Here is a 9,977-nt window from a genome sequence, read left to right on the forward strand (position 1 = left end):
TTGTCCCAGCAAGCCCCTGACTCTGCTGGTTTAGCATCCTGATAAACTGGTATCTGAGATTTTCAGCTGGGAGGCAGCAGCACCAACTTTGCTTTTGAGGAGTTAGGTGTCATCTTTGAGCTGAGACTAACAGCTGACTACCGTGCTTCTCTTCTACTCTGTTGCAGTGTGCAGTCCAGCTAGTGGTCTAAAATTACAGACTACTTTAAAACAGTGTTTAAACTCTGTGTTAGGTTTAGCCTTGGTTCAGAATACTTAATTTCACCCTAAGTCTAAAGGGGTTGGAAAAACACCTCTCCCATCTGATCTGGAAGAGCTCCCAAGTGGCCTTTGAATTATTTCATTTTTCTCTAAGGCCCCAAATAAACACAGAGCCTTATAATACACACGCCTTGGGTGTAAGCAATTATTCATGATACAACAATACAAATACAAAAAATATGTCACTATAAATTCTTAAATGAGCTGTTTTCACTTTCTGATCTCAAAGTATTTTCTTTGTTTGATCTGTCATAAAGATTTCTCTTAGCTCTTTAAATAGGATTGGCTTCTTGATGTATGTGGGAAGATAACTTATTGCAGTGGTAGAACAAATTAAAATCTCTTGTAAATGTGAGCTACTAAGTGCTGCAAAAGAGAACGGGTGCTTCAATGCAACCAGACCATAAAGTTTCAGCATTAGTTGCAGAACTGCAAAGGACAAATGTTAGTGTGGCAAACTGAACAAAGTCGCTGTTGAGACTTACTCACTGGAGACTTACTTCCCTGCATCATCACTAGGACCGTTATCATCATTTACTTCAAACCAGGAAAAAAATGGTGCTGGCACCTACCTTTTTTCACAGGCCTAGTGAAAGTCAGAGAATATCAATGGCATGAATAACTGTAAAATCTCCCCTGATTTCTAAAAAACCCAGCTACCATTCAGTATTAACAGTATGGGCCTTGTCTTATCACAGTGGACCTAACATCTTCCTGCACTTGTCACTATGTTGATTTCTAAACTATGTAACTTTTTACAGGGACTAGAGGGAAGAGAGGAAAAGAGGATGTTTGAAATGCATTGAAATCATGCTTTGCCTTGATTAAATACGTATCAATGCCAACCAGCAACCCTGCTATAATAAGCTACCTAGCAGTTGTAAACAAGTACCATGGAGGAAAAGTATTAAAAAAAAGACTGAGATCTCATTTTCTGATTTATACTGCAGGGTGTTTGGTTGGTTTTTTTTTTTAATACTCTTGTTTAATCATGTCTACACCAACCATTATTTATGTTGCAACTAGAGAACTGAGCAGCAAGATCCTGTATTTTCTAGGCCTGCTCCTGTCCTGCTGGAACTTTTCCACAGCACAGCATGGCTGAGACATCGACACTTTGTTCTGGTCCAATACCCTCAGCTCCAGACAGCCCCAGAGGTCATTGCACCCTATCCAGAGCCAAGAGAGCAGTGCCCAATGTGACAGTCTCCGTCTCCTAGCTCCCTGCTGGCCATCATCCCTGGCAGACAGCTTGGTGTCAGCAGCCCTGGTCTTGCCAGATGTCCTCACCCACCTGAAGATGAGTTTTCCCAAACCCATTGCCCCTCTATTTGAGCCAGAGGTGAGGAGTGTCATGAACTACTAACCTGCCCTGGGTACCAAGGTCCTCAATGTGGCTCATATTTATATTAAAGTGCTTTTTAGGCACTGCAGCTGTCTCTCTAGCATCACTGCCCTACATCTGCACTGCCCGCAGCCAGCATAGGCTCCTCTCTCCTCTCTGTCCTGGCCTTACAGCCTGGAATATTTGACTAGGTACATTACTAATGGCATTTCCTTCCTGTGAACCATGGCACCATGAACAGAAACCTGCATTTAAAGGATGTGTGATTTGCTCTGCTGTAACAAACTATTTCTTGAAGGAAGGCTGAAACAGGTTCTGACACTTTTATAATTATATAAAATACATAACAATTTTTTCTTTTAGGTCTCTAAGTTGTACACTGAAGTCAGTAGGAAACACATCACACTGTGATCAAGTGTGATCCAATGCCCTTAAAATCAGTTTTCAGAACTCATATGTTCCCATTCTCAATGCCTGGTGGGCTGTGCAGAAAAATAAACCCTCTTATACCTCTACCAGCACTCATGCACACACTCCTGGTTGCTCTGCTTCCTTTGGCAGCCCATGAAAGCCAGGCAATGATTCTTCTCCACTCTTCCTAAATAAATGCCTGATCTGCTGTGAGTGCCAGAGCTCCTTGACCTCTGCAGACTAGGGAGAAAGGACGGGCTGTGGGTCATACCCTACCTGTCATTAAAAAAAAAAAAATAGCATCAAGTGGGAAAACTTTTTGCTTCCGCCGTGTTTTGGCAATATGCAAGAATTGGAACAGCTGTTCTGCAGTGGTATTACAGCTAGGACTTCACTCACATTTGAAACCATCTGATAAGCTTACATATTAACCCTGCTGATTTACGTTAACACTTAGCTGTGGTGACAAGTACTCTTTGCACTTACTGCACACTGGCACTTTGTCTTGCTGCTTGCAAGGAATTCAAGTAGAGATTAGTGACGTTAATGAGGAAGAATAAGAGGGTGAATGTAAGCAAAGCTTGAGATATTGGCAGGTATCAAAAAAGTCTGCAAAGGCAGCAAGCAGAAAATACTGATTAACACTCTGCACAGGTTGCCCTTTCATCAGAACACAATGCTTGACGATTCAGTTCTGTCTGGTTTTGCATGTATTCTTTAAACCATTGTTAATCTTTTCATGGAAGGAATTCCATTTTTATTAATTTGTTACAAGTATTGGGATTTTTTTCCCTTGCTTTGTTCCAACACAGAAGTTATAAAATGCAAGCCCAGACACCACCGTTAAATAGTAAAAGTCTCATAATTCAGATACTAATGCCCTCTCTGGAGATCCATTGGGCCTACCCCTTAATGGCTGGACTTGATGCTCCTAAGGGTCTGTTACAGCCTAGATGATTCTTGTGCTTTTCTCTGAAGCAGAGAAAATGCAGTTGTCATTACTCCTCAGAAGTACAATAAAACATTTTACTCTGTCTTTACTCTGTACAGGATTTCGTTACTGAAAACAGTGAGGCCTATCTGAAACAGAAATATGACTTGTCTGAACTATAGACATAGCTAAATAAATCACCAATCACAATTCCTTTACCTGTTTGCTACACCAAAACACTAACCCGTGCACAAGTTCTTCCCTAACCACAACCGTGCACTACTTCTAAGTGAAAGAAGAATAAACTTGGCATGTGTTTCTACCAGGGCAATTAGTGCAAGGCAGCCACAATGCTACAAGCTCACACCCAAACTGAGACATACTTTGACTGTGAAGCTGGCTGACGTAAAAAGAACATACCACATGTTCTGTTCTTGGAGAGGACATGACTGGGCTGTGGCAAAGTAAGTTCAAGGGACAGGGTGCCTCTGAGGTGCCAGGCAAAGCAGGGGACAGCAGGAGGCAGGCAGTGCCAGGGATGCAGTATGAGGGAGGCAAAGACCTGCAGGAGATTCCAAGGCTGGTGGTCCTGTAGGGTATGTGGAGAAAAAGGCAGAAACATTGAGTCCTGCAATTAACAAAAAATTAGGAACCCCTGTCTTTGTTCACACTGACCTCACCATTACACAACCATATAACTGTATAGACAAAGAGATGATTCTTGTTGGATTGTCCTGTCATGGATCACTTAGGGAGCAGTCACTGATCCATTTTCCTGAACCAGGAGATCAAATCAATGTTTCCTAAAGTGTTTCTGATTAATATTTTCTGCAGAGCCAGCCTTGGCTGCGTAGCCAGGTACATTGCTCTAAAGAGCACACTGTTGCTAGAGCTAATGTTTACTTAACTGCAGGTGGATGCTGGTGACGCCAATAGAGATGGATAGGAGGGGGGATGGAAGCCAAGCCTAAGATACCAGCAAAGATTAGACAGGCATGCAAAGGTAGCAAACAGAAAATATTGATTAGCGCTTAGCATAGGACTATGCTCCCGAGCGAGAGTGCTCAGCTGACTCAAGAGGCTGTATATTTCCACTCACAACTTCACTATGTCATTTCGGTGATTTTACCCTGTTGCCTCTTTCCCCTGTGCCAAATAAGAATAATCACCTTCTTTATAATACTGCTTTCCCAAGCCGGATAAGTAATCATGGCCCTTCAATATTTTGTTCAATTAGTTTCCCCCAGTTTTGTCTCATACTATTGGTTTTATTTGCCAATGATTTTGCTGAGCTCCTCTGAGCTCCCTGACAGTTGTTTGGTTTAAAAGAGAAACATCAACACTAATGCCAGTAATCTCATCCAGACCTTCCTCAGACAGTATAGGATGGACAAACGAGACTACTACATGCAGCTCCCACTGTGGTGACACATACCCTGGTGTATGGTGTGCTAACAGTGCGCTGGTAACCCACTCAAGCAAGCACATGCCATAAACCCCATGCCAACCACTCTCCCTCAACAGCAATGCCTAGATTTCCTAGCCCTATGGGCCACTGGCCCTTTGGAGTCGATGAGGCAGAAGAGACAAAGACCGCACAGCATTTCTGACCCACCATCAAAGCATGGCTGGCAAGGGGATGGCATTCAGAGAGCGAGTGATACAAGAAGAAGACAGGTGAGACTCTGGAGACCAGTTAATAACAAATACTGGCTGTCCAAGAAACTAGCAAGATAGCAAAAAGGAAATCTAATGGTCAGCCTTTGTTGCCTCAGAAATGTTTGCATTAAAGCAGAATTTTAGAACATTAGAGCAGAACTAGGGAAACCTTTTCTAATTTATGTTGATTAGAGGACTGATGACTTCTGCAGCTAGCCTGAGACTACACAGCTTAAAACCCCTTCTCAGTCTGCTCCTCCAAATCCCAAAATGAATGCAGAATCCCTCTTCTGTTCTCCATATAAGTTATATTGGCCTCATAGCTACAACATATAGATCTTTCTGGAAGGAACCTCATCCTAGAAGAATATAGACTCAGATCCTTTAATGTATGAGGGTTTCATTTACCTTATGAGGACATTTTTCACTGAAAGACCATCACAGACAAGCTGAACACATGCACTATTGGCAGTCCAGGTCATGCTGCTTTCAGCTGCCAGTGCAGCAACAGAAACAGGCTTGGATTTGTGGAGGGACGGGCAAAGTCACAGGGCTGCAGCTTGCCAGTTAGTACAAATCACTGAGTGTGTGTGTGTTAGTGTGTCTGTGCTCCTGACACAGCCCACAGGGACTTTCAGATTGGGACTGCAGTAGACACTGCTGAAATACAACCTAATTCTTTCCTGACAAAAGGGAGTCAGAGTAACAAAGGTATGCAAGAGCCAATATGTATTTAAACAATAACAACAAAAAATGTCCAGGTCATAGCAATGCTACAGAAGACAGTACAAAGGGTTCAGGAAAGTTAAAGTGAAGGCAGGCCTCCTCCAGGGCCACAGAACAGCATCACTTTTCCACAGAAGTCTGGATCAGTGTTAAATTAACTTCAAATTTCCTGGCCTCTGCGTAAGTCTTTCATTTATTAAAATCTCAAATAAGGACTGCTGGGGTTAACTTCCTCGTATTTTTTTGAAGAAAATTAAAGAATTTTTCATATAAATTTCCACCAGAAAAGACTCATATTTTCCATCATCTGAGCTGGAAAGTAAAGAGAGATGAAGCATGGTAAAGGAAAAAGAGATTGGGATTCTCAATAAAAGGATGAAGAAAAATAATTATGAGAAAAAAAAACACACACCAAAAAGCGAATGGTTGGAAGGAGGAAGAGACCTAAAGAACGTCCTGCTCCCTCTGGGTTGCAGCACCAGGCTTTCTTATGTTGTAAGGCCATGACAACATGAACTCCATTGTCACTGAAGTCAGCATCTACATCATCACCCCTAAGCATGAAAAACATGAGGTCAAGAGCAAGCAATAGGCATTGCATGACTGCTTTACAGAAGAAGGATGTACACTGAAGAGCAACTCATAAAAGAAACAAAGGAACTCTTGAACTGTCTTCTGTCTGCCTTTGGGTAATCAAGGATCCACAGCAGGAATGGGGTAACTGTGGCCAGGCATGTGGGATAATGTCCAGCATGGGGGAACAGGGTGTGTTAACAAAATATATGGATGAAACAATATTCCAAAGTAAATTATTTTGTTTTTTACAAGTCCCCTTCCATGTCCATGCTACCAGTAGCATCTAGGACAAAACTTTATTTCTTGTCATTTGTAATGGTACAGTAGAAATATCTGGAGACTTGAGCAATATTATCTCATACTTTGCTCAGACCTAGAACAGGGCCTCACTATTGTGGCTGTGGATGATGGATAAAAGGCCTTTTATTCTTTAGTACCAGCCACTGAGCACACACTCCTATGTCAGAAGAAGTCAACTGCAAAGTCTGCTCAGTTATGTCAGGGTGGTATTTGCACCTCACTACCAGCAGAGTGAAAAATCTAGGTCTACAGTATACTGATGGAAAACATCTGTACCCTTATAAAGGTACAGAGGATCTAGACCAGAATATCCCGTGACCATTAAAGGCAGAAAACTAACCTTGGGAGATACTTTAAAAAGACAGTGTGAGGCTGATAGGCCCCAGTTACCAAAACCAAAAGAAACAAACAGAGTGTAACGTCACTAAAAAAATAAATACTTGGATCTCCATTGTACCTCTGAATACTACTTTAAGCATCAGTTCTTTTCAGTCAAGCTATGGCATTTTTTTTAGATTTCTCAAAGGATTTGGATGCTCTATTGTGGCCAGACTGTGATCTGGCTTCACTTCCCGCAAATCAGTATTAAATACAGAGAAGCAACCTGCTACACAGGCATTTTGCAGACTAAAATAGTGCAGAGCCTAATCAGGAATCTCGTGGCAGGAAACAGGCCTTCCTACAACAGGAAGCATAGGAAAGACTACTGGAGACAGCCGTCCAAAAGAGGCCGCTCTGCCAAAAAAGACAAAATGGCTGTATACTGGCAACTCCTGCAGCAGGAAATCGCTGAATTAAGCACTCAATCTACAGAGCAATTTAGTATGTCATCTGTTTCCTGGCAACAGATATTTGGAATCACTTCTACATTGCATTTCAGCTCTGTCTCATAATCAAGCTGAGGACAGTGTCCTCTCCAGTAAGCGAAGAGGTCAAGGTCAGAGGCTTCTCTGAATCCTACCCAGAATAAATATTTTTAACCCCTTTCCTTTCTCCATTTTCATCATTTTATCATTTCTAATTTAGGGGCCTGACATTCCTGTTTCTACTCTGATTTGGGGCCAGGGCAGACTGAGTCACTGATACGATGCCTGCCAAAGTTAACTGTGGCCTTCATGGGACTCTACAACAGAGTCTGATGGAAGATAAGTATCACATGCCACAGTGAAAGAGGGAAAAGGAGATCAATGGATTCTCTGTAATTTGTTTGATGGAGGGTCAGGAAACTTCAGGAATAGAGAGGCAAAGGGAAGGAGGGAGGGAAACAGAAAAGAAAGAAAGAAAGAAAGAAAGAAAGAAAGAAAGAAAGAAAGAAAGAAAGAAAGAAAGAAAGAAAGAAAGAAAGAAAGAAAGAAAGAAAGAAAGAAAGAAAGAAAGAAAGAAAGAAAGAAAGAGAGAGATAAAAAGAGAAAGGAAGGAAGGAAGGAAGGAAGGAAGGAAGGATTTTTTTCTTTGAGGCCCAAGTGTTGATGCAGACTGTTGGCAAATTAAGTTATTTTTTTCATTATTTAACCAATATGACCACTTGCTCATGTCATTGAAGACATAAAATATTATTTCTTCATTTGTTCCTTAAGCCTTACGGAAGACAGATGTTCAGATGCCACCTCCTGTATTTCTGTTTGTGCCCATTGCTTCTTGTTCTGTCACTGGGCACCACTGAAAAGACCCTGGCTCCATCCTCATTACATCCTCCCTTCAGGTGTTTATATGCATTGATAAGCTACCCTTGGGTCAGCTCTTCTCTAGTCTGAATAGTCCCAGCTCTCAGCTTTTCCTCATAGGATTGATGCTCCATTCCCTTAACCATCTTTGTGGCACTTCACTGGTCTGTCTAGCACGTCAACGTGTTTTCGGTACTGAGGAGCCCAGAAGTAGACGCAGCACTCCAGGTGGGTCCTCACCAGTGTTGAGTAAAGGGGAAGGTTCACCTCCCTTGACCTGCGGGCAACAGTCCTTCTAATGCAGCTCAGGATACTGTCAGCCTCTTTTGCAGCAAAACACATCTAACACAATCACTGTGGTTTTGGCTTTGGCTTTTGAAAATACCCAAATAGTGGATAAAAAATACCACAGATGAGAGAAAAAAGCAGACAAGAGATAATAATAATGACAGAACACAATTTCCTTCTGTCTGTCACATAGCAATACACATACATTCATGCCATATTTATTAAAAAATCATGTCATTGCTGACCAAAGGAGGAAGAAGGATGCCAACAATTAATTGTGGATATTTTAAGCACAGTTATATAAAGTAACTCAGTTTGCATAAAGTGATTGATGTCAGTTAGATTTTCTGGAGTCAGTGATGTCCCTGTACACTTTTGGTCACCCCAGGAAATCCCCCTTAGGAGATTTGGAAGCTGTAAAGTGCCACCTGCTAGTGACTTTAAAAGGCCTTGCACATTCGGTGAGTCAGGAGGCGTGAAATCTATCTCAAAATGAGACTAACAGCAATAATAATCACCTCAATTCAGCTTCAACAGTTTTGATCAAAACCAGCCAATTTCTTATTTTACCCTAAGAGTTCCCATATCTGTTATAAAAACAGGCTTTTATGACAAAAGAGACAGGCTAGCAACATTATATTTACAACAAGAAATGGAAAATAGATTTCTGAGGAAAGCTTGCTCTTACAAAATGAGATGTGCCAAGTTTATAAGATGCATGAGCCAATTTGATCATGAACACTTCACACTGATAGAAAGAAATGGCAAGCAAATTTTGAACTATATCTTTGCTAACAGGGAGAATAAAGTTTGCACCAACACTTCACAGCACAGTCTGACAGTCCCTAAATTATGGTTTTGCTTCCATTTTGTGTTTTTACATCACATTTTTTGGTTTATTATTTGTCAGGTTTTTAAACGTTTCCTGTGACAGAGCAACACCCTCCTATAGCTATGAGTATTGAACACCTGGCCAAGTGTCAGTATCAGAATAAGGAACTGTACTTAAGCTAATGCTTTTGCAGCTAAGAGGTTTTTGACAACTAATATTACTGGGTAATTCTGCAGAAAGAGCTGACGTATAACAGGACTTGATGAACTTCCATGTGTGCAGGTTGCTGCTGTATTTTAGCACACACAGTTGGGGCTCTGCTAGGTGAGAAAATGGGAGAGTATCACGATGAAAGCTGAGAGATTTAAGGATGGAGTAAACACTTCTGAAGTCTAGGCTTTGTGTCAGAATACAGTTTCTTCAGTTGTTTCTGTTCCCTCATATTCATCTGTCTTTGCCTCAGAAATAGCTATACAAGGGCTTGTAGTTTAGTGAGACAGTTTTCCTAAGTTAACTGTGAAGGGATGACATATGTGATTTTTCTTTCACAATGCACTAGATCTACAGAAGAACCTGTCATCTCGTCTCCTCAAGAATCCTCTGGTCTTGGAGACATCTGAGGTCCACAGTGCTTCTTCCAGTTGGTTCCTATGTCTCTAGCAGTTAAATTCTCCAGATATTTAACAATCAAAGCAAGCCCAGGACTGCCTGTGTCTAAACAACCCTTTAGCTTCCTGAATTGTGGTAATAGAGCAGAAACCCAACAGGCAGTTGTTTTCAAAGTGACCCCACAAGGACCTTCCCCTTGGACAAACCCTCTGCCAGCAGCTGAGGTCCCTGATCCAGCTGAGCAGCACTTAGACTTAGGGACTTTCCTCAGCTTGAAAATACCTAAGATTGCATGCCCTCAGTGAACACTTTAAAACAGACATAAGAGGGCAGCTCTTCCTGAAGTAATTCCACTTTGCATAGACCAATTAAATA

Source organism: Falco peregrinus, chromosome 7 (assembly GCF_023634155.1).
Source record: "Falco peregrinus isolate bFalPer1 chromosome 7, bFalPer1.pri, whole genome shotgun sequence".
Classification (NCBI taxonomy): Eukaryota; Metazoa; Chordata; class Aves; order Falconiformes; family Falconidae; genus Falco; species Falco peregrinus.